The sequence below is a fragment of the Pseudophryne corroboree genome, unplaced genomic scaffold (assembly GCF_028390025.1).
Source record: "Pseudophryne corroboree isolate aPseCor3 unplaced genomic scaffold, aPseCor3.hap2 scaffold_330, whole genome shotgun sequence".
Lineage (NCBI taxonomy): Eukaryota > Metazoa > Chordata > Amphibia > Anura > Myobatrachidae > Pseudophryne > Pseudophryne corroboree.
Window position 1 is genome coordinate 339241 of NW_026969985.1, and position 26160 is coordinate 365400.

Here is a 26160-nt window from a genome sequence, read left to right on the forward strand (position 1 = left end):
TCAAATTTTTTGCCTTATATTCCCTCACAGCCTAAGAAAGCACCACATTATCAAATGCAGTCCTTTCGATCACAGAGAAACAAGAAAGTACGAGGTGCGTCGTTTCTTGCCAGAGGTAAGGGCAGAGGGAAGAAGCTGCACAACACAGCTAGTTCCCAGGAACAGAAGTCCTCCCCGGCCTCTACAAAATCCACTGCATGACGCTGGGGCTCCGCTAAAGGAGTCCGCCCAGTTGGGGGCACGTCTTCGAGTTTTCAGCCACATCTGGGTTCATTCGCAGGTGGATCCCTAGGCAATAGAAATTGTTTCTCAGGGTTACAAGCTGAAATTCGAAGAGGTGCCTCCTCGCCGGTTTTTCAAATCGGCCCTACCATCTTCTCCCCAGGAAAGGGAGATAGTGTTAAATGCAATTCACAAATTGTATCTTCAACAGGTGGTGGTCAAGGTTCCCCTGCTTCAACAAGGAAAGGGAAATTATTCGACCCTGTTTGTAGTCCCAAAACCGGACGGTTTGGTCAGACCCATATTAAATTTAAAATCCCTGAACCTATACTTGAAAAGGTTCAAGTTCAAGATGGAATCGCTAAGAGCGGTCATCGCCAGCCTAGAAGGGGGGGATTTTATGATATCTCTGGACATAAAGGATGCATACCTTCATGTACTCATTTATCCACCTCATCAGGCGTACCTAAGATTTGCGGTACAGTATTGTCATTACCAATTTCAGACGTTGCCGTTTGGTCTCTCCAGAATTTTCTCCAAGAATTTTCACCAAGGTAATGACGGAAATTATGGTGCTCCTGCGAAAGCAAGGTGTCACAATTATCCCGTACTTGAACGATCTCCTCATAAAAGCGAGATCAAGAGAGCAGTTGCTGAACAGCGTATAACTTTCACTGAAGGTGTTACAGCAACACGGCTGGATTCTCAATATCCCGAAGTCGCAGTTGGTTCCTACGACTCGTCTGACTTTGCTTGGGCATTATTCTGGATACGGACCAGAAAAGGGTTTATCTTCCGATAGAAAAGGCCCAGGAACTCATGACTCTGGTCAGGAACCTATTGAAACCAAAACAGGTGTCAGTGCATCACTGCACTCGAGTCCTGGGAATGATGGTGGCATCATACGAGGCCATTCCCTTCGGCAGGTTCTATGTGAGGATCTTGCAATGGGACCTACTGGACAAGTGGTCCGGGTCACATCTACAGATTCATCAGTTGATCACCCTGTCCCCCAGGGCCAGGGTATCTCTCCTGTGGTGGCTGCAGAGTGCTCACCTTCTAGAGGGCCGCAGGTTCGGCATTCAGGACTGGATCCTGGTGACCACGAACGCGAGCCTCCGAGGTTGGGGAGCAGCCACACAGGGAAGAAATTTCCAAGGTCTTTGGTCAAGTCAGGAGACTTGTCTTCACATCAACATCCTGGAGCTAAGGGCCATATACAACGCCCTATGTCAAGCGGAGACCTTACTTCGCGACCAACCAGTTCTGATCCAGTCAGACAACGTCACCGCAGTAGTTCATGTAAACCGCCAAGGCGGCACAAGGAGCAGAGTGGCGATGGCGGAAGCCACCAGAATTCTTCGCTGGGCGGAGAATCATGTAAGCGCACTGTCAGCAGTGTTCATTCCGGGAGTGGACAACTGGGAAGCAGACTTCCTCAGCAGACACAACCTACATCCAGGAGAGTGGGGACTCCATCAGGAAGTCTTCGCACAGATTGCAAGTCGGTGGGGACTGTTCCAGATAGACATGATGGCGTCCCGCCTCAACAAAAAGCTACAGAGGTATTGCACCAGGTCAAGAGACCCTCAGGCAGTAGCTGTAGACGCCCTAGTGACACCGTGGGTGTTCCGGTCGGTCTATGTATTTCCTCCTCTACCTCTCATACCCAAGGTGTTGATAATAGTAAGAAAAAGAGGAGTAAGAACAATTCTCATTGTTTCAGATTGGCCGCGAAGGACCTGGTATCCAGATCTGCAGGAAATGCTCACAGAAGATCCGTGGCCACTTCCTCTAAGACAGGACCTGTTGCAACAGGGGCCCTGTCTGTTCCAAGACTTACCGCGGCTGCGTTTGACGGCATGGCGGTTGAACGCCGGATCCTAGCGGAAAAGGGTATTCCAGATGAGGTCATTCCTACGCTAATAAAGGCTAGGAAGGACGTGACATCTAAACATTATCACTGTATATGGCGAAAATATGTTTCTTGGTGTGAGGCCAGGAATGCTCATACGGAAGAATTCCACCTGGGCCACTTCCTTCACTTCCTACAAACTGGAGTGAATTTGGGCCTAAAATTAGGCTCTATTAAGGTTCAGATTTTGGCCTTATCCATTTTCTTTCAAAAGGAATTGGCCTCTCTTCCTGAAGTAAGTACAAACTTTTGTGAAGGGAGTACTGCATATTCAGCCTCCTTTTGTACCTCCGGTGGTCCCTTGGGACCTTAACGTGGTGTTAAGGTTATGGTTTGAACCACTTAAAATGGTGGAGTTTAAATATCTCACTTGGAAGGTGGTCATGTTATTAGCCTTGGCTTCCGCTAGGCGAGTGTCGGAATTAGCAGCTTTATCACATAAAATCCCCTATCTGGTTTTCCATATGGATAGAGCGGAATTGCAGACCCGTCCTCAATTCCTGCTAAAAGTGGACTCATCCTTTCATATGAACCAACCTATCGTGATGCCTGTGGCTACGCGTGACTTGGAGGATTCCGAGTCCCTTGATGTGGTCAGGGCTTTGAAAATTTACGTGGCCAGAACGGCTAGAGTCAGAAAAACAGAAGCACTGTTTGTCCTGTATGCAGCCAACAAGATTGGCACCCCTGCTTCAAAGCAGACTATTGCTCTCTGGATCTGTAACACGATTCAGCAGGCGCATTCTATGGCGGGATTGCCGTTGCCTAATTCAGTCAAGGCCCATTCCACTAGGAAGGTGGGCTCTTCTTGGGCAGCTGCCCGAGGGGTCTCGGCACTACAGCTGTGCCGAGCTGCTACTTGGTCGGGTTCAAACACCTTTGCAAAGTTCTATAAGTTTGATACCCTGGCTGAGGAGGACCTCCTGTTTGCTCAATCGGTGCTGCAGAGTCATCCGCAGGAGCCCGTTTGGGAGCTTTGGTATAATCCCCATGGTCCTTACGGAGTCCCCAGCATCCTCTAGGACGTAAGAGAAAATAAGATTTTAAACCTACCGGTAAATCTTTTTCTCGTAGTCCGTAGAGGATGCTGGGTGCCCGTCCCAAGTGCGGACTACTTCTGCAAGACTTGTATATAGTTATTGCTTACATAAGGGTTATATGTTAGTTTTCATCGGTCTTGGACTGATGCTATGTTGTTTTCATACTGTTAACTGGGTAGTATATCACAAGTTATACGGTGTGATTGGTGTGGCTGGTATGAATCTTGACCTTGGATTAACAAAAATCCTTTCCTCGTACTGTCCGTCTCCTCTGGGCACAGTTTCTCTAACTGAGGTATGGAGGAGGGGCATAGAGGGAGGAGCCAGTGCACACCCAGATCTAAAGTCTTTCTTAAAGTGCCCATGTCTGCTGCGGAGCCCGTCTATCCCCCATGGTCCTTACGGAGTCCCCATCATCCTCTACGGACTACGAGAAAAAAATTTTACCGGTAGGTTTAAAATGTTATTTTTTTCTCTGCAACCCACTGCTAAATTGTGCTTCCTAGCTGTTTTTTATAAAATCACTTAATTAAATCTAACTCTGATTATGTCAGAGAAGGCCAGGTACCCTACACCATAAGAGGGGGTTTGAAATTTTGACTTGTCTACTTAAAGATCACCAAAATCTGATCACAAGGTCAATTACATCCCTGGGTGGGATTGAACCACCAACCTTTTGGTTAATAGCCCATGTAAGTGAAAGAGATCCTGAAGCACTCACTCATCATGGGAAAGTACCAATGTGTTTCTTACAAAAATTCTCCAGATTATTGACTTTTTAAAGTTTTTCTAGGAAACGTTCTAGATGAATGCTTATTAGCCTTTGTCAGTATCTACTTTTGCAAGGTGTCTATGTGGCGCAATCGGTTAGCATGTTTGGCTTTTAACCAAAAGGTTGGTGGTTCAATCCCACCCAGGGATGTATTTGACCTTGTAATCAGATTTTGGTGATCTTTAAGTAGACAAGTCAAAATTTCAAACCCCCTCTTATGGTGTAGGGTACCTGGCCTTCTCTGATGTAATCAGAGTTAGATTTGATTAAGTGATTTTATAAAAAACAGCTAGGAAGCACAATTTAGCAGTGGGTTGCAGAGAAAAAAAATTATGCTGGCAGAAAAGTCCAATTGAGTGATTAAACAGCTCTTCATTTTCTGATTTTATGTTTATGCTAACAAATTTGCTCTCTGAAAAGTGTCCACAAAGCCAAGTCTCTGATTAACACCTTTGTAGGAATGGTTTTTCACCTATTACTGAATTAAACTTGCTTCATTGGAAAGGCAGCAAGATGCATCCTCATTTCAATGTCTACTGAAATAATACAGGTTGACACCAGGAAACATAAACGTCACTGCATCCTTGCTGCTTCCTCATGTGGAAGTCTGTTTAATGTGAAAACAAGGTGATATCTAATCAGCACACAGGTAAGGAATTAAGAAAATCTTTCTTTATGGGTGAAGATGTTTCTCAAAAAATTGTTGCACCAAAGCATCATTGAAATTCAAGTGGAAAGATGATTTTAATATATCACTTGTACATTTTGTACTGCTCTTCTGGTGACAATGTAGTTTGTTTTTGTCAATTACCATTTTAATAATAGGGTAAAGAAAATTAAGTGGATTTTTGAAAGAAAACAATACTGTCAATATACTATTAAAACAAATTAAAATGGTAAAAGTTATTGTACTTTAAGTAAAAATAAAAGAGCCAAAATATCAATCCCAGTTTTGGATTACTTTAATTAACAAAAAACAATGCATATAGCAGAAGATAGTTTCAATCTGCCTACCTCTGGGTTATGGGCCCAGCATGCTTCCGTTGCAGTACTCTGCTGCTTATGTAAGTGCAAGAGATCCTGAAGCACTCACTCATCATGGGAAAGTAGCAATGTGTTTCTTACAAAAACTCTCCAGATTATTGACTTTTTAAAGTTTTTCTAGGAAACGTTCTAGATTGATGCTTATTAGCCTTTGTCAGAATAAACTTTTACGAGGTGTCTCTGTGGTGCAATCGGTTAGCATGTTTGGCTATTAACCAAAAGGTTGGTGGTTCAATCCCACCCAGGGATGTAATTGACCTTGTGATCAGATTTTGGTGATCTTTAAGTAGACAAGTCAAAATTTCAAACCCCCTCTTATGATGTAGGGTACCTGGCCTTCTCTGATGTAATCAGAGTTAGATTTGATTAAGTGATTTTATAAAAAACAGCTAGGAAGCACAATTTAGCAGTGGGTTGCAGAGAAAAAAAAATTATGCTGGCAGAAAAGTCCAATTGAGTGATTAAACAGCTCTTCATTTTCTGACTTTATTTTTATGCTAACAAATTTGCTCTCTGAAAAGTGTCCACAAAGCCAAGTCTCTGATTAACACCTTTGTAGGAATGTTTTTTCACCTATTACTGAATTAAACTTGCTACATTGGAAAGGCAGCAAGATGCATCCTCATTTCAATGTCTACTGAAATAATACAGGTTGACACCAGGAAACATAAACGTTACTGCATCCTTGCTGCTTTCTCATGTGGAAGTCTGTTTAATGTGAAAACAAGGTAATATCTAATCAGCACACAGGTAAGGAATTAAGAAAATCTTTCTTTATGGGTGAAGATGTTTCTCACAAAATTGTTGTCCCAATGCATCATTGAAATTCAAGATGGAAGATGATTTTAATATATCACTTGTACATTTTGCATTGCTCTTCTGGTGACAATGTAGTTTGTTTTTGTCAATTACCATTTCAGTAATAGGGTAAAGAAAATTAAGTGCATTTTTTAAAGAAAACAATGCTGTCAATATACTATTAAAACAAATTAAAATGATAAAAGTTATTGTACTTTAAGTAAAAATAAAAGAGCCAAAATATCAATCCCAGTTTTTGATTACTTTAATTATAAAAAAAAAATGCACATAGCAGAGGATAGTTTCGATCAATCGACCTCTGGGTTATGGGCCTAGCATCCTTCCATTGCACTACTCTGCTGCTCATGGAAGTCCGAGAGATCCTGAAGACTAAATTGATTAAAGGCCTAAAAGTACTGGACTATAAGGAAAGACTTACTAGGCTGAATATGTATACACTAGAAAAGAGGTGCCTAAGAGGAGATATTATTAATATCTTCAAATATGTAAAGATACATAACAAAGAGTTATCAGAGGAATTATTTATTAAAAGAACACGTGGTCACGCGCTGCGACTGGAGGAAAGTTCAGAACGCAATGGAGGAAAGGGTTCTTAACTGTTAGGGCAATCAGGATGTGGAATTCCCTGCCAGGGAAGGTGGTAATGGCGGACTCTGTAATTGGATTTAAAAAAGGAATGGATACATTTCTGAATGAAAAAGCTATCCAAGGTTATAATACTTAAAATATCAACAAGGTTAATCCGGGGGTAACATGAGTTATAGTAGCTAACTAGTCATAAAACATTATTCAGCAAGTATGTAGAATCATCACAACTTAAAACAGGTTGAACACGATGGGCAATTTGCCTCTATTCAACCTCAAAAACTATGTTACTATATGTTACTATATTACTGTAGTATACAGAACACCACAATGCAATGAGCAGTGATAGTGAGCACTGATGAGGATACTAGAACTGACACTGAGCAGCAAGATGCAGCACTGGACTATTAGTAATGTACTGTAGTATGCTGAGCACCACAATGCAGCACAAGACAATGAGCAGTGATACTGAGCACTGATGAGGATACTACTGAGAACTGACACTGAGCAGGAGAGACACACTACTAGTATTACTGAGCAGCAATAAGTAACCACTGATACTGAGCACTGATATTGAGATTTCCACTGAGAGAACATAGCCACGTCCTCTCCGCTCTCTCTTCAATGCACGAGTAAAAATGGCGGCAACGCGCAGCTCTATATATAATATCCGAATCTCGCGAGAATCCGACAGCGGGATGATGACATTTTCCCTTGTTCAGGTTTTCCGAGTCAGGCGGGAACAACCGAGCCTGCCTCAGACCAGTGTAAACAACGTGGAGTTCGTGGGGAATTCGGTTCTCGGAGAACCGAACCCGCTCCTCTCTACCTTATACCCATCAATTTTTTTTATTTTCAATCTAAGCCCCTGCAGTTTTCTGTAAGCATCTGCTTCGCTATCATGATCAACAAGTCACAAGGGCAAACACTCAGGGCTTGAGGCATAGATCTTTGGACCAGCTGCTACAAGCATGGCAGAGGTGTCACTATCACTGGTGACACCCAGAGAGGTGGCGAGGGAGATTGTAATGCAGTGCGTGCAAATAAGCAGCGCAATGGTAAAAAGGAGGCATGATTTCATAGGTAGGGGCGTGGCCTGGTGGCCTGAATCTACATTTTGTTGCTCCGGGTGTCCCGGGGGTTGGGGGCTGCACCCGGGGACTAGTGTGTAAGCGGTGCTGGCTCCTGCACAGTGACAGGGCATGGCCACCCAGTATGACACCTCCCTTCTTGACCATGCTGTAATTGCAGTCGCACTGCAGTTCAGCGTGATCATAAACAATGGTGTAGCCTCCTGCTGGTGCAGACTGTATGTGCGCGCAGGAAGCCGCCACCATTTTTGTGATCACAGCGGCTGAATGTGATGTCATACAGCCGCTGTGACCACGCCCCCTGTGTCTCCTCCATTGCAGACCCCATTTTGAAGCCTTGCCCCCGCACTGCTCCATCCCTGACTTGGAAATGGAGTGTTGCTGACCCCACTCTCCCCCCCTGCCCCGATTGACAGGCAGAGGCGATCGCATGCAGGCACATGCATATGCTCTTAGCAATTTTTGCAGTTGGATCGCTTATTGTGATTGCAATCCAACCTGAATCAGGCCCTATTACCTATCACAATGCGCTGCGGGCAGTACAAAATTGGGTTAATATAGGAGAAAAACCCCCAGACCTGTGCTCCTTAACTGTACCTGGTGGCTAGTGGAGCGGCTGCCCAGTAATCAGTGTCCACCCCAGTGCGCACACGGCCCACCCCCTACGGCCACGCTCCCCTTTATCAGCGGCCTCGTGATCCGGAAGGGCGGTGTGTGTGTGTGACTGACCTTAGGAAGAAACCGGAGCCTCCGCTGCAGTGACCCAGCAACCAGGGCACGGGAGTATACAGCGCCGCTGGGAGTGATGAAGCTGCAGTAAAGATGTCTATTAGACCTAGCCTGCTGCAGCCCTTGTAGATTATCATAAAACAAGTTCTTCTTTTCTTGTCAAAATTAATAGCTAAGAATAGGCTGCCTGAGGCAGGCCCCTGTTAAGTGGCCTGCTACTGAAGGCACCAACTACAAACTGAGCTCCCTGTTCATGGAAGCGGGGTTATAGAGGAGGATGCGCTGAGCATCTTGGGAACAGTCAAAAGCTTTGAGCCGGTTGGTGCCTCAGATCAAGATCCTACTCTACACCCCAATGTGAATCCTTGTGGAGTCCAGTGTACCCCACAGAAGAAATTAATGTGTCACACCCATTGGCAGCAACCTGAGAATAGCTGCTGACGGGCACAATTGAGAAAGGAAGGGGGGGGGGGGGCATTTGAATCCAGCACATAGATGCAATTCAAATATGTAATTTGTACCTTCCTATTTTAAAATATAATGGATGAACCTCACCCTGTGAGAACAATCTTCATGATCAAGAGATCTAATATGTAAAATAAGTATGAGTTGGGATAGGGCTGGGGAGGGTGGCAGCTCGGGCAGCCCCTCCCCCGTCAAGTTAAGGAGATTCAACTGAGGAAGCACAAGGGAACTCTCGTCTGGGGACAACAACTGCAGGGAGACCACATCTTTTCAGATGAACATGGGAGGGCGGAAGGCTGCCTAATACTTAAGCACCATCAAATATCAAACCATATCCAACAACTAGTACAAGCATTCCTGGGGGAAGGTCTGCAGCAGACGGATTTGCATACGGTGATGTCATCCAAGCAGTGGGCCAAAGTTGGCTGGAACCCTCATCTGCATATAAAAAGAGAAAAGGGGCATGCAGGGCATGGCGGCCTTTTGCAGTGCTTGGATGACCCCTAGTTCGCATTAAACACCCCCACCCTCCTTTGGTGTGGGGCTCATGTTGGCCATGCCCCATCCCCTGAAGCATTCATGCTGATTTCTTGCAACAGCTGGGCACTGTAACAGCTCCAGAGCTGCTCTGTAAGGCAAGTAAAAGGGTGTGGGCCCTGCAGCACCACCTGTAGTTCGCATTGTGCGTTGGAAGGCACAAAGTAAGCAGACGGGAGGAGAAGTCAGGATAGTACACAAGGGCATCCTTTTTTCTTAGTCCATAGAGGATGCTGGGGTCACATTAAGAACCATGGGGTATAGACGGGATCCGCAAGAGACATGGGCACTTTAAGACTTTCAAAGGGTGTGAACTGGCTCCTCCCTCTTTGCCCCTCCTCCAGAATCCAGTTATAGGAACTGTGCCCAGGGAGACGGACATTTCGAGGAAAGGATTTATTGTTAAACTAAGGTGAGCATCTTACCAGCTCACACCTTAAGCATGCCGCAGAACGTGGCATTCAACAGAACACAAGCCAACGGCATGAACAATTGCAGCAAAAAGCTGACCAGAACCGTAACACAACATGTGTATAACCACAAGTAATAACTGCAGACACAGTATGGACTGGGACGGGTGCCCAGCATCCTCTACGTACTAAGAGAAAAGGATTTACCGGTAGGTATTAAAATCCTATTTTCTCATACGACCTAGAGGATGCTGGGGTCACATTAAGAACCATGGGGTTATACCAAAGCTCTTGAACGGGTGGGAGAGTGCGTACGACTCTGCAGCACCGAATGACCCAACTTGAGGTTATCATCAGCCAAGGTATCAAACTTGTAAAACTTAGCAAAAGTGTTTACTAAATAGCTGCTCTACAAAGTTGCAATGCCGAGACTCCCCGACCAGCTGCCCAGGATGAACCCACCTTTCTAGTAGAATGGGTCTTCACCTAATTCAGTAACGGCAATCCTGCCGTGGAATGAGCATGCTGAATCTTACCACAGATCCAGCGCATAATGGTCTGCATGGAAGCAGGACACCCAATCCTGTTGGGAGCATACAGGACAAACAGAGCCTCTGTTTTCCTAATCTGAACCGTTCTGGTGACATAAATTTTCAAAGTTCTGACCACAGCCAGAGACTTTGACTCAACGAAGGTGTCAGTGGCCAAAGACACCATGTGGAAAGATGAACCACCTTTGGCAGAAATTGTTGACGTGTCCTCAATTCTGCTCTATCTTCATGAAAGATCAAATAAAGGCTCTTGTGATACTGCATGGTTTGTACTGTTTTCCATGTGCTCCCAGATCTTTCAAGCAAGTAGCATGGTCAAGAAAGTTCTGTTTGAAAAGAAACAAACATTTACTGTCATTGTTATGCAAATAAACTTACATTAAAGCTAACAAGAAAGCACACTCGTTCTGTCTTTAAACTGATAAAAGAAACCCCAATAATATGGGGCATGCAAAAATTGAGATAAAACTCAGTTTTGCTCCTCTCCACGGAAATCTTTAATAAAAGGCGAAATATTTGTTAGTTCTGAAGAGAAACCAGAGCATGACCAAGATTCCACCTGTCGCCTGAGTGCTATGCCAGCAGTTCTCATTCAGCTCAAAGTGAGCACCCAATTTGAATGAAAGAAAGCAGATTTCTCACCAGGCTTCCCCTTGCTATAAACATGGTTTGTACTCTTTTCCATGTGCTCCCAGATCTTTCAAACAATTAGTGTGGTCAAGAAAGTTCTGTTTGAAAAGAAACAAACATTTACTGTCATTTCTATGCAAATGAGCTTACATTAAAGCACACTCGTTCTATCTTTAAACCGATAAAATAAAACCCCAATAAGATGGGGCATGCAAAAATTGAGATAAAACTCAGTTTTGCTCCTCTCCACGGAAATCTTTAGTAAAAGGCGAAAGATTTGTTCGTTCTGAAGAGAAACCAGAGCATGACCAAGATTCTACCTGTCGCCTGAGTGCCATGCCAGCAGTCCTCATTCAGCTCAAAGTGAGCACCCAATTTGAAAGAAAGAAAGCAGATTTCTCACCAGGCTTCCCCTTGCTATAAACATGGTTTGTACTCTTTTCCATGTGCTCCCAGATCTTTCAAGCAATTAGTATAGTCAAGAAAGTTCTGTTTGAAAAGAAACAAACATTTACTGTCATTTCTATGCAAATGAGCTTACATTAAAGCACACTCGTTCTATCTTTAAACTGATAAAAGAAACCCCAATAAGATGGGGCATGCAAAAATTGAGATAAAACTCAGTTTTGCTCCTCTCCACGGAAATCTTTAATAAAAGGCGATAGATTTGTTCGTTCTGAAGAGAAACCAGAGCATGACTAAGATTCCACCTGTCGCCTGAGTGCCATGCCAGCAGTCCTCATTCAGCTCAAAATGAGCACCCAATTTGAAAGAAAGAAAGCAGATTTCTCACCAGACTTCCCCTTGCTATAAGCATGGTTTGTACTCTTTTCCATGTGCTCCCAGATCTTTCAAGCAATTAGTATGGTCAAGAAAGTTCTGCTTGAAAAGAAACAGACATTTATTGTCATTGTTATGCAAATAAACTTACATTAAAGCTAACAAGAAAGCACACTCGTTCTGTCTTTAATCTGATAAAAGAAACCCCAATAATATGGGGCATGCAAAAATTGAGATAAAGCTCAGTTTTGCTCCTCTCCACAGAAATCTTTAGTAAAAGGCGAAAGATTTGTTCGTTCTGAAGAGAAACCAGAGCATGACCAAGATTCCACCTGTCGCCTGAGTGCCGTGCCAGCAGTCCTCATTCAGATCAAAGTGAGCGCCCAATTTGAAAGAAAGCAGATTTCTCACCTGTCTTCTCCTTGCTATAAGCATGGTTTGTACTGTATTCCATGTGCTCCCAGATCTTTCAATCAAGTAGCATGGTCAAGAAAGTTCTGTTTGAAAAGAAACAAACATTTACTGTCATTTCTATGCAAATGAGCTTACATTAAAGCACACTCATTCTATCTTTAAACCGATAAAAGAAACCCCAAAAAGATGGGGCATGCAAAAATTGAGATAAAACTCGGTTTTGCTCCTCTCCACGGAAATCTTTAGTAAAAGGCGAAAGATTTGTTCGTTCTGAAGAGAAACCAGAGCATGACCAAGATTTTTATCTGAAAATATGTGTTCTCCCTGCAGTTGTTGTCCCCAGATGAGAGTTCCTTTGTGCTGACTCAGTTGAATCTCCTTTACTTGACAGGGGGATGCTCGAGCAGCGACCCTCCCCAGCTCTAGCCCAACTCCTACTTACCTGCCAGGTGAGATACTATGATCATGAAGGTGCTTCTCCCAGGGCAAGGCTCACCCATTGCACTCTGGGTGTGCTGCTTCTGCGATTTCCCCAAATGTGGGAAACTTGACTGCATAATTTGTGTTTCCCCTGGTCGGCTCTCGTATAATTCAGATCTCTTTGTCTCAGGTCTCTCTCCAGCCTAGTTTGCTGTCTGTTTCCACTTCTCTTTTCTTGAGCCGCTCCCTTCTATGCCCTTGCGCACTATCCTGACTTCTCCCGTCTGCTTACTTCGTGCCTTCCAACGCACAATGCAAACTACAGGTAGTGCTGCAGGGCCCACACCCTTTTACTTGCCTTACAGAGCGTCTCTGGAGCAGTTACAGTGCCCAGCTGCTGCAAGAAATCAGCTTGAATGCTTCAGGGGCTGGGGCATAGCCAACATGAGCCCCACACCGAAGGAGGGTGGAGGTGTGTAATGCGAACTAGGGGTCATCCAAGCGCCGCAAAAGGCCGCCATGCCCTGCACGCCCCTTGTCTCTTTTCATATGCAGACGAGGGTTGAAGCCAACTTTGACCCACTGTTTGGATGACATCACCATATGCAAATCCATCTGCTGCAGGCCTTCCCCCAGGAATGCTTGCACTAGTTGTTGCATTTGGTTTGTTGTTTGGGGGTGCTTCAGTATTAGGCAGCCTTCTGCCCTCCCATGTTCATCTGAAAATATGTGTTCTCCCTGCAGTTGTTGTCCCCAGATGAGAGTTCCCTTGTGCTGCCTCAGTTGAATCTCCTTTACTTGACAGAGATGTGCCTGAGCAGCGGCCCTCCCCAGCCCTATCCCAAATCATACTTATTTTGCATAGGCGATACCATGGTCATGAAGATTGTTCTCCCAGTGTGAGGTTCATTCATTGCATTCTGGGTATGCTGACCCCTGTGATTTCCCCAAATGTGGGAAACTCGACTGCATTATTTGTGGTAGTGGGGGACTGTGTTTGTGCTTTCCTCTGGTCAGCTCTGGTAAAAATCAGATTTCTTTATCTCAGATCTTCCTCTAGCCTTGTTCTTCTTTCGAGAGTTCCCTTGTGCTGCCTCAGTTGGATCTCTTTCACTTGACAGGGGGGTACCCGAGCAGCGACCCTCCCCAGCTCTAGCCCAACTCCTACTTACCTGCCAGGTGAGATACTATGATCATGAAGGTGCTTCTCCCAGGGCAAGGCTCACCCATTGCACTCTGGTTGTGCTGCCCCTGCGATTTCCCCAAATGTGGGAAACTTGACTGCATAATTTGTGTTTCCCTTGGTCGGCTCTCGTATAATTCAGATCTCTTTGTCTCAGGTCTCTCTCCAGCCTAGTTTGCTGTCTGTTTCCACTTCTCTTTTCTTGAGCCGCTCCCTTCTATGCCCTTGCGCACTATCCTGACTTCTCCCGTCTGCTTACTTCGTGCCTTCCAACGCACAATGCAAACTACAGGTAGTGCTGCAGGGCCCACACCCTTTTACTTGCCGTACAGAGCAGCTCTGGAGCAGTTACAGTGCCCAGCTGCTGCAAGAAATCAGCTTGAATGCTTCAGGGGCTGGGGCATAGCCAACATGAGCCCCACACCGAAGGAGGGTGGAGGTGTGTAATGCGAACTAGGGGTCAGCCAAGCGCCGCAAAAGGCCGCCATGCCCTGCACGCCCCTTTTCTCTTTTCATATGCAGACGAGGGTTGAAGCCAACTTTGACCCACTGCTTGGATGGCATCACCATATGCAAATCCATCTGCTGCAGGCCTTCCCCCAGGAATGCTTGCACTAGTTGTTGCATTTGGTTTGTTGTTTGGGGGTGCTTCAGTATTAGGCAGCCTTCTGCCCTCCCATGTTCATCTGAAAATATGTGTTCTCCCTGCAGTTGTTGTCCCCAGATGAGAGTTCCCTTGTGCTGCCTCAGTTGAATCTCCTTTACTTGACAGAGATGCGCCTGAGCAGCGGCCCTCCCCAGCCCTATCCCAAATCATACTTATTTTGCATAGGAGAGACCATGGTCTTGAAGATTGTTCTCCCAGGGTGAGGTTCATTCATTGCATTCTGGGTATGCTGACCCCTGTGATTTCCCCAAATGTGGGAAACTCAACTGCATTATTTGTGGTAGTGGGGGACTGTGTTTGTGCTTTCCTCTGGTCAGCTCTGGTAAAAGTCAGATTTATTTGTTTCAGATCTTCCTCTAGCCTTGTTCTTCTTTCGAGAGTTCCCTTGTGCTGCCTCAGTTGGATCTCCTTCACTTGACAGGGGTGTGCCCGAGCAGCGACCCTCCCCAGCTCTAGCCCAACTTCTACTTACCTGCCAGGTGAGATACTATAATCATGAAGGTGCTTCTCCCAGGGCAAGGCTCACCCATTGCACTCTGGATGTGCTGCCCCTGCGATTTCCCCAAATGTGGGAAACTTGACTGCATAATTTGTGTTTCCCCTGGTCGGCTCTCGTATAATTCAGATCTCTTTGTCTCAGGTCTCTCTCCAGCCTAGTTTGCTGTCTGTTTCCACTTCTCTTTTCTTAAGCCGCTCCATTCTATGGCCTTGCGCACTATCCTTACTTCTCCCGTCTGCTTACTTTGTGCCTTCCAATACACAATGCAAACTACAGGTAGTGCTGCAGGGCCCACACCCTTTTACTTGCCGTACAGAGCAGCTCTGGAGCTGTTACAGTGCCCAGCTACTGCAAGAAATCAGCTTGAATGCTTCAGGGGCTGGGGCATAGCCAACATGAGCCCCACACCGAAGGAGAATGGAGGTGTTTAATGCGAACTAGGGGTCATCCAAGCGCCGCAAAAGGCCGCCATGCCCTGCACGCCCCTTTTCTCTTTTCATATGCAGACGAGGGTTGAAGCCAACTTTGACCCACTGCTTGGATGACATCACCATATGCAAATCCATCTGCTGCAGGCCTTCCCCCAGGAATGCTTGCACTAGTTGTTGCATTTGGTTTGTTGTTTGGGGGTGCTTCAGTATTAGGCAGCCTTCTGCCCTCCCATGTTCATCTGAAAATATGTGTTCTCCCTGCAGTTGTTGTCCCCAGATGAGAGTTCCCTTATGCTGCCTCAGTTGAATCTCCTTTACTTGACAGAGATGTGCCTGAGCAGCGGCCCTCCCCAGCCCTATCCCAAATCATACTTATTTTGCATAGGAAATACCATGGTCATGAAGATTATTCTCCCAGTGTGAGGTTCATTCATTGCATTCTGGGTATGCTGACCCCTGTGATTTCCCCAAATGTGGGAAACTCGACAGCATTATTTGTGGTAGTGGGGGACTGTGTTTGTGTTTTCCTCTGGTCAGCTCTGGTAAAAGTCAGATTTCTTTGTCTCAGATCTTCCTCTAGCCTTGTTCTTCTTTCGAGAATTCCCTTGTGCTGCCTCAGTTGGATCTCCTTCACTTGACAGGGGGGTACCCGAGCAGCGACCCTCCCCAGCTCTAGCCCAACTCCTACTTACCTGCCAGGTGAGATACTATGATCACGTAGGTGCTTCTCCCAGGGCAAGGCTCACCCATTGCACTCTGGGTGTGCTGCTCCTGCGATTTCCCCAAATGTGGGAAACTTGACTGCATAATTTGTGTTTCCCCTGGTCGGCTCTCGTATAATTCAGATCTCTTTGTCTCAGGTCTCTCTCCAGCCTAGTTTGCTGTCTGTTTCCACTTCTCTTTTCTTAAGCCGCTCCATTCTATGGCCTTGCGCACTATCCTTACTTCTCCCGTCTGCTTACTTTGTGCCTTCCAATGCACAATGCAAACTACAGGTAGTGCTGCAGGGCCCACACCCTTTTACTTGCCGTACAGAGCAGCTCTGGAGCTGTTACAGTGCCCAGCTACTGCAAGAAATCAGCTTGAATGCTTCAGGGGCTGGGGCATAGCCAACATGAGCCCCACACCGAAGGAGGGTGGAGGTGTTTAATGCGAACTAGGGGTCATCCAAGCGCCGCAAAAGGCCGCCATGCCCTGCACGCCCCTTTTCTCTTTTCATATGCAGACAAGGGTTGAAGCCAACTTTGACCCACTGCTTGGATGACATCACCATATGCAAATCCATCTGCTGCAGGCCTTCCCCCAGGAATGCTTGCACTAGTTGTTGCATTTGGTTTGTTGTTTGGGGGTGCTTCAGTATTAGGCAGCCTTCTGCCCTCCCATGTTCATCTGAAAATATGTGTTCTCCCTGCAGTTGTTGTCCCCAGTGAGAGTTCCCTTATGCTGCCTCAGTTGAATCTCCTTTAATTGACAGAGATGTGCCTGAGCAGCGGCCCTCCCCAGCCCTATCCCAAATCATACTTATTTTGCATAGGAGATACCATGGTCATGAAGATTATTCTCCCAGTGTGAGGTTCATTCATTGCATTCTGGGTATGCTGACCCCTGTGATTTCCCCAAATGTGGGAAACTCGACAGCATTATTTGTGGTAGTGGGGGACTGTGTTTGTGTTTTCCTCTGGTCAGCTCTGGTAAAAGTCAGATTTCTTTGTCTCAGATCTTCCTCTAGCCTTGTTCTTCTTTCGAGAATTCCCTTGTGCTGCCTCAGTTGGATCTCCTTCACTTGACAGGGGGGTACCCGAGCAGCGACCCTCCCCAGTTCTAGCCCAACTCCTACTTACCTGCCAGGTGAGATACTATGATCACGTAGGTGCTTCTCCCAGGGCAAGGCTCACCCATTGCACTCTGGGTGTGCTGCTCCTGCGATTTCCCCAAATGTGGGAAACTTGACTGCATAATTTGTGTTTCCCCTGGTCGGCTCTCGTATACTTCAGATCTCTTTGTCTCAGGTCTCTCTCCAGCCTAGTTTGCTGTCTGTTTCCACTTCTCTTTTCTTAAGTGCCTTCCAATGCACAATGCAAACTACAGGTAGTGCTGCAGGGCCCACACCCTTTTACTTGCCGTACAGAGCAGCTCTGGAGCTGTTACAGTGCCAAGCTGCTGCAAGAAATCAGCTTGAATGCTTCAGGGGCTGGGGCATAGCCAACATGAGCCCCACACCGAAGGAGGGTGGGGGTGTTTAATGCGAACTAAGGGTCATCCAACGCCGCAAAAGGCCGCCATGCCCTGCATACCCCTTTTCTCTTTTCATATGCAGATGAGGGTTCCAGCCAACTTTGGCCCACTGCTTGGATGACATCACCGTATGCAAATCCGTCTTCTGCAGAACTTCCCCCAGGAATGCTTGTACTAGTTGTTGCATTTGGTTTGTTGTTTGGGGGTGCTTCAGTATTAGGCAGCCTTCTGCCCTCCCATGTTCATCTGAAAATATGTGTTCTCCCTGCAGTTGTTGTCCCCAGATGGGAGTTCCCTTGTGCTGCCTCAGTTGAATCTCCTTTACTTGACAGAGATGTGCCTGAGCAGCGGCCCTCCCCAGCCCTATCCCAAATCATACTTATTTTGCATAGGAGATACCATGGTCATGAAGATTGTTCTCCGAGGGTGAGGTTCATTCATTGCATTTTGGGTATGCTGACCCCTGTGATTTCCCCAAATGTGGGAAACTCGACTGCATTATTTGTGGTAGTGGGGGACTGTGTTTGTGCTTTCCTCTGGTCAGCTCTGGTAAAAGTCAGATTTCTTTGTCTCAGATTTTCCTCTAGCCTTGTTCTTCTTTCGAGAGTTCCCTTGTGCTGCCTCAGTTGGATCTCCTTCACTTGACAGGGGGGTACCCGAGCAGCAACCCTCCCCAGCTCTAGCCCAACTCCTACTTACCTGCCAGGTGAGATACTATGATCATGAAGGTGCTTCTCCCAGGGCAAGGCTCACCCATTGCACTCTGGGTGTGCTGCTCCTGCGATTTCCCCAAATGTGGGACACTTGACTGCATAATTTGTGTTTCCCCTGGTCGGCTCTCATATAATTTAGATCTCTTTGTCTCAGGTCCCTCTACAGCCTAGTTTGCTGCCTGTTTCCACTTCTCTTTTCTTGAGCCGCTCCCTTCTATGCCCTTGTGCACTATCCTGACTTCCCCGTCTGCTTACTTTGTGCCTTCCAACGCACAATGCAAAATACAGGTAGTGCTGCAGGGCCCACACCCTTTTACTTGCTTTACAGAGCAGCTCTGGAGCTGTTACAGTGCCCAGCTGCTGCAAGAAATCAGCTTGAATGCTTCAGGGGCTTGGGCATAGCCAACATGAGCCCCACACCGAAGGAGGGTGGAGGTGTTTAATGCGAACTAGGGGTCATCCAAGCGCCGCAAAAGGCCGCCATGCCCTGCACACCCCTTTTTTATTTTCATATGCAGACGAGGGTTGAAGCCAACTTTGACCCACTGCTTGGATGACATCACCATATGCAAATCCATCTGCTGCAGGCCTTCCCCCAGGAATGCTTGCACTAGTAGTTGCATTTGGTTTGTTTTTTGGGGGTGCTTCAGTATTAGGCAGCCTTCTGCCCTCCCATGTTCATCTGAAAATATGTGTTCTCCCTGCAGTTGTTGTCCCCAGATGAGAGTTCCCTTGTGCTGCCTCAGTTGAATCTCCTTTACTTGACAGAGATGTGCCTGAGCAGCGGCCCTCCCCAGCCCTATCCCAAATCATACTTATTTTGCATAGGAGATACCATGGTCATGAAGATTGTTCTCCCAGGGTGAGGTTCATTCATTGCATTCTGGGTATGCTGACCCCTGTGATTTCCCCAAATGTGGGAAACTCGACTGCATTATTTGTGGTAGTGGGGGACTGTGTTTGTGCTTTCCTCTGGTCAGCTCTGGTAAAAGTCAGATTTCTTTGTCTCAGATCTTCCTCTAGCCTTGTTCTTCTTTCGAGAGTTCCCTTGTGCTGCCTCAGTTGGATCTCCTTCACTTGACAGGGGGTGCCCGAGCAGCAATCCTCCACAGCTCTAGCCCAACTCCTACTTACCTGCCAGGTGAGATACTATGATCTTCACTGTTAGGGCAATCAGGATGTGGAATTCCCTGCCAGGGAAGGTGGTAATGGCGGACTCTGTAATTGGATTTAAAAAAGGAATGGATACATTTCTGAATGAAAAAGCTATCCAAGGTTATAATACTTAAAATATCAACATGGTTAATCCGGGGGTAACATGAGTTATAGTAGCTAACTAGTCATAAAACATTATTCAGCAAGTATGTAGAATCATCACAACTTAAAACAGGTTGAACACGATGGGCAATTTGCCTCTATTCAACCTCAAAAACTATGTTACTATATGTTACTATATTACTATGTTACTGTAGTATACAGAACACCACAATGTAATGAGCAGTGATAGTGAGCACTGATGAGGATACTAAAACTGACACTGAGCAGCAAGATGCAGCACTGGACTATTAGTAATGTACTGTAGTATGCTGAGCACCACAATGCAGCACAAGACAATGAGCAGTGATACTGAGCACTGATGAGGATACTACTGAGAACTGACACTGAGCAGGAGAGACACACTACTAGTATTACTGAGCAGCAATAAGTAACCACTGATACTGAGCACTGATATGGAGATTTCCACTGAGAGAACATAGCCACGTCCTCTCCGCTCTCTCTTCAATGCACGAGTAAAAATGGCGGCAACGCGCAGCTCTTTATATGGAATCCGAATCTCGCGAGAATCCGACAGCGGGATGATGACATTTTCCCTTGTTCAGGTTTTCCGAGTCAGGCGGGAACAACCGAGCCTGCCTCGGACCAGTGTAAACCACGTGGAGTTCGTCGGGAATTCGGTTCTCGGAGAACCGAACCCGCTCCTCTATATATACTATATTACTATGTTACTGTAGTATACAGAACACCACAATGCAATGAGCAGTGATAGTGAGCACTGATGAGGATACTAGAACTGACACTGAGCAGCAAGATGCAGCACTGGACTATTAGTAATGTACTGTAGTATGCTGAGCACCACAATGCAGCACAAGACAATGAGCAGTGATACTGAGCACTGATGAGGATACTACTGAGAACTGACACTGAGCAGGAGAGACACACTACTAGTATTACTGAGCAGCAATAAGTAACCACTGATACTGAGCACTGATATTGAGATTTCCACTGAGAGAACATAGCCACGTCCTCTCCGCTCTCTCTTCAATGCACGAGTAAAAATGGCAGCAACGCGCAGCTCTTTATATGGAATCCGAATCTCGCGAGAATCCGACAGCGGGATGATGACATTTTCCCTTGTTCAGGTTTTCCGAGTCAGGCGGGAACAACCGAGCCTGCCTCGGACCAGTGTTAACCACGTGGAGTTCGTGGGGAATTCGGTTCTCGGAGAACCGAACCCGCTCCTCTCTACCTTATACCCATCAATTTTTTTATTTTCAGTCTAAGCCCCTGCAGTTTTCTGTAAGCATCTGCTTCGCTATGATGATCAACAAGTCACAAGGGCAAACACTCAGGGCTTGAGGCGTAGATCTTAGGACCAGCTGCTACAAGCATGGCAGAGGTGTCACTATCACTGGTGAGACCCAGAGAGGTGGCGAGGGAGATTGTAATGCAGTGCGCGCAGATAAACAGCGCAATGGTAAAAAGGAGGCATGGTTTCATAGGTAGGGGCGTGGCCTGGTGGCCTGAATCTACATTTTGTTGCTCCGGGAGTCCCGGGGGTTGGGGGCTGCACCCGGGGACTAGTGTGTGAGCGGTGCTGGCTCCTGCACAGTGACAGGGCATGGCCACCCAGCATGACGCCTCCCTTCTTGACCATGCTGTAATTGCAGTCGCACTGCAGTTCAGCGTGATCATAAAAAATGGTGTAGGCTCCTGCTGGTGCAGACTGTAGAGAAAAGCTGCTGTGACCACGCCCCCTGTGTCTCCTCCGTTGCAGACCCCATTTTGAAGCCTTGCCCCCGGACTAAGAGAAAAGAATGCCCTTGCGCACTATCCTGACTTCTCCTCCCGTCTGCTTAATTTGTGCCTTCCAACGCACAATGCGAACAACAGGTGGTGCTGCAGGGCCCACACTCTTTTACTTGCCTTACAGAACAGCTCTGGAGCTGTTACAGTGCCCAGCTGCTGCAAGAAATCAGCTTGAATGCTTCAGGGGATGGGGCATGGCCAACATGAGCCCCACACCAAAGGAGGGTGGGGGTGTTTAATGCGAACTAGGGGTCATCCAAGCACTGCAAAAGGCCGCCATGCCCTGCATGCCCCTTTTCTCTTTTCATATGCAGATGAGGGTTCCAGTCAACTTTGGCCCACTGCTTGGATAACATCACCATATGCAAATCCGTCTGCTGCAGACCTTCCCCCAAGAGTGCTTGTACTAGTTGTTGCATATGGTTTGATATTTGATGGTGCTTCAGTATTAGGCAGCCTTCCGCCCTCCCATGTTCATCTGAAAAGATGTGGTCTCCCTGCAGTTGTTGTCCCCAGATGAGAGTTCCCTTGTGCTGCCTCAGTTGAATCTCCTTTACTTGACAGAGATGTGCCTGAGCAGCGGCCCTCACCAGCCCTATCCCAAATCATACTTATTTTGCATAGGAGATACCATGGTCATGAAGATTGTTCTCCCAGGGTGAGGTTCATTCATTGCATTCTGGGTATGCTGACCCCTGTGATTTTCCCAAATGTGGGAAACTCGACTGCATTATTTGTGGTAGTGGGGGACTGTGTTTGTGCTTTCCTCTGGTCAGCTCTGGTAAAAGTCAGATTTCTTTGTCTCAGATCTTCCTCTAGCCTTGTTCTTCTTTCGAGAGTTCCCTGGTGCTGCCTCAGTTGGATCTCCTTCACTTCACAGGGGGGAACCCGAGCAGCGACCCTCCCCAGCTCTAGCCCAACTCCTACTTACCTGCCAGGTGAGATACTATGATCATGAAGGTGTTTCTCCCAGGGCAAGGCTCACCCATTGCACTCTGGGTGTGCTGCCCCTGCGATTTCCCCAAATGTGGGAAACTTGACTGCATAATTTGTGTTTCCCCTGGTCGGCTCTCGTATAATTCAGATCTCTTTGTCTCAGGTCTCTCTCCAGCCTAGTTTGCTGTCTGTTTCCACTTCTCTTTTCTTCAGCCGCTCCCTTCTATACCCTTGTGCACTATCCTGACTTCTCCTCCAGTCTGCTTACTTTGTGCCTTCCAATGCACAATGCAAACTACAGGAAGTGCTGCAGGGCCCACACCCTTTTACTTGCCTTACAGAGCAGCTCTGGAGCTGTTACAGTGCCCAGCTGCTGCAAGAAATCAGCTTGAATGCTTCAGGGGATGGGGCATGGCCAACATGAGCCCCACACCAAAGGAGGGTGGAGGTGTTTAATGCGAACTAGGGGTCATCCAAGCACCGCAAAAGGCCGCCATGCCCTGCACGCCCATTTTCTCTTTTCATATGCAGATGAGGGTTGAAGCCAACTTTGACCCACTGCTTGGATGACATCACCGTATGCAAATCCGTCTTCTGCAGAACTTCCCCCAGGAATGCTTGCACTAGTTGTTGCATTTGGTTTGTTGTTTGGGGGTGCTTCAGTATTAGGCAGCCTTCTGCCCTCCCATGTTCATCTGAAAATATGTGTTCTCCCTGCAGTTGTTGTCCCCAGATGAGAGTTCCCTTGTGCTGCCTCAGTTGAATCTCCTTTACTTGACAGAGATGTGCATGAGCAGCGGCCCTCCCCAGCCCTATTCCAAATCATACTTATTTTGCATAGGAGATACCATGGTCATGAAGATTGTTCTCCCAGGGTGAGGTTCATTCATTGCATTTTGGGTATGCTGACCCCTGTGATTTCCCCAAATGTGGGAAACTTGACTGCATTATTTGTGGTAGTGGGGGACTGTGTTTGTGCTTTCCTCTGGTCAGCTCTGGTAAAAGTCAGATTTCTTTGTCTCAGATTTTCCTCTAGCCTTGTTCTTCTTTCGAGAGTTCCCTTGTGCTGCCTCAGTTGGATCTCCTTCACTTTACAGGGGGGTACCCGAGCAGCGACCCTCCCCAGCTCTAGCCCAACTCCTACTTACCTGCCAGGTGAGATACTATGATCATGAAGGTGCTTCTCCCAGGGAAAGGCTCACCCATTGCACTCTGGGTGTGCTGCCCCTGCGATTTCCCCAAATGTGGGAAACTTGACTGCATAATTTGTGTTTCCCTTGGTCGGCTCTCGTATAATTCAGATCTCTTTGTCTCAGGTCTCTCTCCAGCCTAGTTTGCTGTCTGTTTCCACTTCTCTTTTCTTCAGCCGCTCCCTTCTATACCCTTGTGCACTATCCTGACTTCTCCTCCCGTCTGCTTACTTTGTGCCTTCCAATGCACAATGCAAACTACAGGTAGTGCTTCAGGGCCCACACCCTTTTACTTGCCTTACAGAGCAGCTCTGGAGCTGTTACAGTGCCCAGCTGCTGCAAGAAATCAGCTTGAATGCTTCAGGGGATGGGGCATGGCCAACATGAGCCCCACACCAAAGGAGGGTGGGGGTGTTTAATGCGAACTAGGGGTCATCCAAGCACTGCAAAAGGCCGCCATGCCCTGCATGCCCCTTTTCTCTTTTCATATGCAGATGAGGGTTCCAGTCAACTTTGGCCCACTGCTTGGATAACATCACCATATGCAAATCCGTCTGCTGCAGACCTTCCCCCAGGAGTGCTTGTACTAGTTGTTGCATATGGTTTGATATTTGATGGTGCTTCAGTATTAGGCAGCCTTCCGCCCTCCCATGTTCATCTGAAAAGATGTGGTCTCCCTGCAGTTGTTGTCCCCAGATGAGAGTTCCCTTGTGCTGCCTCAGTTGAATCTCCTTTGCTTGACAGAGATGTGCCTGAGCAGCGGCCCTCACCAGCCCTATCCCAAATCATACTTATTTTGCATAGGAGATACCATGGTCATGAAGATTGTTCTCCCAGGGTGAGGTTCATTCATTGCATTCTGGGTATGCTGACCCCTGTGATTTTCCCAAATGTGGGAAACTCGACTGCATTATTTGTGGTAGTGGGGGACTGTGTTTGTGCTTTCCTCTGGTCAGCTCTGGTAAAAGTCAGATTTCTTTGTCTCAGATCTTCCTCTAGCCTTGTTCTTCTTTCGAGAGTTCCCTGGTGCTGCCTCAGTTGGATCTCCTTCACTTCACAGGGGGGAACCCGAGCAGCGACCCTCCCCAGCTCTAGCCCAACTCCTACTTACCTGCCAGGTGAGATACTATGATCATGAAGGTGCTTCTCCCAGGGCAAGGCTCACCCATTGCACTCTGGGTGTGCTGCCCCTGCGATTTCCCCAAATGTGGGAAACTTGACTGCATAATTTGTGTTTCCCCTGGTCGGCTCTCGTATAATTCAGATCTCTTTGTCTCAGGTCTCTCTCCAGCCTAGTTTGCTGTCTGTTTCCACTTCTCTTTTCTTCAGCCGCTCCCTTCTATACCCTTGTGCACTATCCTGACTTCTCCTCCCGTCTGCTTACTTTGTGCCTTCCAATGCACAATGCGAACTACAGGTAGTGCTGCAGGGCCCACACCCTTTTACTTGCCTTACAGAGCAGCTCTGGAGCTGTTACAGTGCCCAGCTGCTGCAAGAAATCAGCTTGAATGCTTCAGGGGCTGGGGCATAGCCAACATGAGCCCCACACCAAAGGAGGGTGGAGGTGTTTAATGCAAACTAGGGGTCAGCCAAGCGCCGCAAAAGGCCACCATGCCCTGCACGCCCCTTTTGTCTTTTCATATGCAGACGAGGGTTGAAGCCAACTTTGACCCACTGCTTGGATGACATCACCATATGCAAATCCATCTGCGGCAGGCCTTCCCCCAGGAATGCTTGCACTAGTTGTTGCATTTGGTTTGTTGTTTGGGGGTGCTTCAGTATTAGGCAGCCTTCTGCCCTCCCATGTTCATCTGAAAATATATGTTCTCCCTGCAGTTGTTGTCCCAAGATGAGAGTTCCCTTGTGCTGCCTCAGTTGAATCTCCTTTACTTGACAGAGATGTGCATGAGCAGCGGCCCTCCCCAGCCCTATTCCAAATCATACTTATTTTGCATAGGAGATACCATGGTCATGAAGATTTTTCTCCCAGGGTGAGGTTCATTCATTGCATTTTGGGTATGCTGACCCCTGTGATTTCCCCAAATGTCGGAAACTTGACTGCATTATTTGTGGTAGTGGGAGACTGTGTTTGTGCTTTCCTCTGGTCAGCTCTGGTAAAAGTCAGATTTCTTTGTCTCAGATTTTCCTTTAGCCTTGTTCTTCTTTCGAGAGTTCCCTTGTGCTGCCTCAGTTGGATCTCCTTCACTTTACAGGGGGGTACCCGAGCAGCGACCCTCCCCAGCTCTAGCCCAACTCCTACTTACCTGCCAGGTGAGATACTATGATCATGAAGGTGCTTCTCCCAGGGCAAGGCTCACCCATTGTACTCTGGGTGTGATGCTCCTGCGATTTCCCCAAATGTGGGAATCTTGACTGCATAATTTGTGTTTCCCCTGGTCGGCTCACGTATAATTCAGATCTCTTTGTCTCAGGTCTCTCTCCAGCCTAGTTTTCTGTCTGTTTCCACTTCTCTTTTCTTCAGCCGCTCCCTTCTATGCCCTTGCGCACTATCCTGACTTCTCCTCCTGTCTGCTTACTTTGTGCCTTCCAACGCACAATGCGAACTACAGGTAGTGCTGCAGGGCCCACACCCTTTTACTTGCCTTACAGAGCAGCTCTGGAGCTGTTACAGTGCCCAGCTGCTGCAAGAATTCAGCTTGAATGCTTCAGGGGCTGGGGCATAGCCAACATGAGCCCCACACCAAAGGAGGGTGGAGGTGTTTAATGCAAACTAGGGGTCAGCCAAGCGCCGCAAAAGGCCACCATGCCCTGCACGCCCCTTTTCTCTTTTCATA

General features: G+C 47.1%; 24 non-coding genes and 2 pseudogenes across 24 annotated transcripts; 21 read left to right on the top strand and 5 right to left on the bottom strand.

Annotated features, from left to right (window-relative positions):
- Positions 1-5169: 5169 nt before the first annotated feature.
- TRNAN-AUU (transfer RNA asparagine (anticodon AUU)) lies at positions 5170-5243 on the top strand. The gene has a single exon. It is a non-coding gene; the product is annotated as a tRNA-Asn (tRNA).
- A 5366-nt stretch (positions 5244-10609) lies between these two features.
- LOC135019106 (U5 spliceosomal RNA) lies at positions 10610-10725 on the bottom strand. The gene has a single exon (XR_010216705.1). It is a non-coding gene; the product is annotated as a U5 spliceosomal RNA (small nuclear RNA).
- Positions 10726-11000: 275 nt separating this feature from the next.
- Positions 11001-11116, bottom strand: LOC135019058 (U5 spliceosomal RNA). Its single transcript, XR_010216659.1, has one exon. It is a non-coding gene; the product is annotated as a U5 spliceosomal RNA (small nuclear RNA).
- Positions 11117-11390: 274 nt separating this feature from the next.
- On the bottom strand, positions 11391-11506 carry LOC135019099 (U5 spliceosomal RNA). Its single transcript, XR_010216698.1, has one exon. It is a non-coding gene; the product is annotated as a U5 spliceosomal RNA (small nuclear RNA).
- Positions 11507-11792: 286 nt separating this feature from the next.
- LOC135019067 (U5 spliceosomal RNA) lies at positions 11793-11908 on the bottom strand. Its single transcript, XR_010216667.1, has one exon. It is a non-coding gene; the product is annotated as a U5 spliceosomal RNA (small nuclear RNA).
- Positions 11909-12178: 270 nt separating this feature from the next.
- LOC135019060 (U5 spliceosomal RNA) lies at positions 12179-12294 on the bottom strand. The gene has a single exon (XR_010216661.1). It is a non-coding gene; the product is annotated as a U5 spliceosomal RNA (small nuclear RNA).
- A 144-nt stretch (positions 12295-12438) lies between these two features.
- LOC135018979 (U1 spliceosomal RNA) lies at positions 12439-12601 on the top strand. The gene has a single exon (XR_010216599.1). It is a non-coding gene; the product is annotated as a U1 spliceosomal RNA (small nuclear RNA).
- A 671-nt stretch (positions 12602-13272) lies between these two features.
- Positions 13273-13436, top strand: LOC135018828 (U1 spliceosomal RNA). The gene has a single exon (XR_010216461.1). It is a non-coding gene; the product is annotated as a U1 spliceosomal RNA (small nuclear RNA).
- Positions 13437-13588: 152 nt separating this feature from the next.
- LOC135018992 (U1 spliceosomal RNA) lies at positions 13589-13751 on the top strand. Its single transcript, XR_010216611.1, has one exon. It is a non-coding gene; the product is annotated as a U1 spliceosomal RNA (small nuclear RNA).
- A 671-nt stretch (positions 13752-14422) lies between these two features.
- LOC135019116 (U1 spliceosomal RNA) lies at positions 14423-14586 on the top strand. The gene has a single exon (XR_010216715.1). It is a non-coding gene; the product is annotated as a U1 spliceosomal RNA (small nuclear RNA).
- Positions 14587-14738: 152 nt separating this feature from the next.
- On the top strand, positions 14739-14901 carry LOC135019021 (U1 spliceosomal RNA). Its single transcript, XR_010216635.1, has one exon. It is a non-coding gene; the product is annotated as a U1 spliceosomal RNA (small nuclear RNA).
- A 671-nt stretch (positions 14902-15572) lies between these two features.
- LOC135018884 (U1 spliceosomal RNA) lies at positions 15573-15736 on the top strand. The gene has a single exon (XR_010216515.1). It is a non-coding gene; the product is annotated as a U1 spliceosomal RNA (small nuclear RNA).
- A 152-nt stretch (positions 15737-15888) lies between these two features.
- LOC135018983 (U1 spliceosomal RNA) lies at positions 15889-16051 on the top strand. Its single transcript, XR_010216603.1, has one exon. It is a non-coding gene; the product is annotated as a U1 spliceosomal RNA (small nuclear RNA).
- A 670-nt stretch (positions 16052-16721) lies between these two features.
- Positions 16722-16885, top strand: LOC135018869 (U1 spliceosomal RNA). The gene has a single exon (XR_010216500.1). It is a non-coding gene; the product is annotated as a U1 spliceosomal RNA (small nuclear RNA).
- Positions 16886-17037: 152 nt separating this feature from the next.
- Positions 17038-17200, top strand: LOC135018986 (U1 spliceosomal RNA). The gene has a single exon (XR_010216606.1). It is a non-coding gene; the product is annotated as a U1 spliceosomal RNA (small nuclear RNA).
- Positions 17201-17814: 614 nt separating this feature from the next.
- Positions 17815-17978, top strand: LOC135019097 (U1 spliceosomal RNA). The gene has a single exon (XR_010216696.1). It is a non-coding gene; the product is annotated as a U1 spliceosomal RNA (small nuclear RNA).
- Positions 17979-18130: 152 nt separating this feature from the next.
- On the top strand, positions 18131-18272 carry LOC135019004 (U1 spliceosomal RNA; annotated as a pseudogene).
- Positions 18273-18963: 691 nt separating this feature from the next.
- LOC135018880 (U1 spliceosomal RNA) lies at positions 18964-19127 on the top strand. The gene has a single exon (XR_010216511.1). It is a non-coding gene; the product is annotated as a U1 spliceosomal RNA (small nuclear RNA).
- Positions 19128-21846: 2719 nt separating this feature from the next.
- Positions 21847-22010, top strand: LOC135018970 (U1 spliceosomal RNA). The gene has a single exon (XR_010216590.1). It is a non-coding gene; the product is annotated as a U1 spliceosomal RNA (small nuclear RNA).
- A 152-nt stretch (positions 22011-22162) lies between these two features.
- On the top strand, positions 22163-22325 carry LOC135018892 (U1 spliceosomal RNA). The gene has a single exon (XR_010216521.1). It is a non-coding gene; the product is annotated as a U1 spliceosomal RNA (small nuclear RNA).
- A 674-nt stretch (positions 22326-22999) lies between these two features.
- On the top strand, positions 23000-23163 carry LOC135019126 (U1 spliceosomal RNA). The gene has a single exon (XR_010216725.1). It is a non-coding gene; the product is annotated as a U1 spliceosomal RNA (small nuclear RNA).
- A 152-nt stretch (positions 23164-23315) lies between these two features.
- LOC135018939 (U1 spliceosomal RNA) lies at positions 23316-23478 on the top strand. Its single transcript, XR_010216566.1, has one exon. It is a non-coding gene; the product is annotated as a U1 spliceosomal RNA (small nuclear RNA).
- A 674-nt stretch (positions 23479-24152) lies between these two features.
- LOC135018981 (U1 spliceosomal RNA) lies at positions 24153-24316 on the top strand. Its single transcript, XR_010216601.1, has one exon. It is a non-coding gene; the product is annotated as a U1 spliceosomal RNA (small nuclear RNA).
- Positions 24317-24468: 152 nt separating this feature from the next.
- Positions 24469-24631, top strand: LOC135018904 (U1 spliceosomal RNA). The gene has a single exon (XR_010216533.1). It is a non-coding gene; the product is annotated as a U1 spliceosomal RNA (small nuclear RNA).
- A 674-nt stretch (positions 24632-25305) lies between these two features.
- On the top strand, positions 25306-25469 carry LOC135018875 (U1 spliceosomal RNA). Its single transcript, XR_010216506.1, has one exon. It is a non-coding gene; the product is annotated as a U1 spliceosomal RNA (small nuclear RNA).
- A 152-nt stretch (positions 25470-25621) lies between these two features.
- LOC135019042 (U1 spliceosomal RNA) lies at positions 25622-25773 on the top strand (annotated as a pseudogene).
- Positions 25774-26160: the final 387 nt, after the last annotated feature.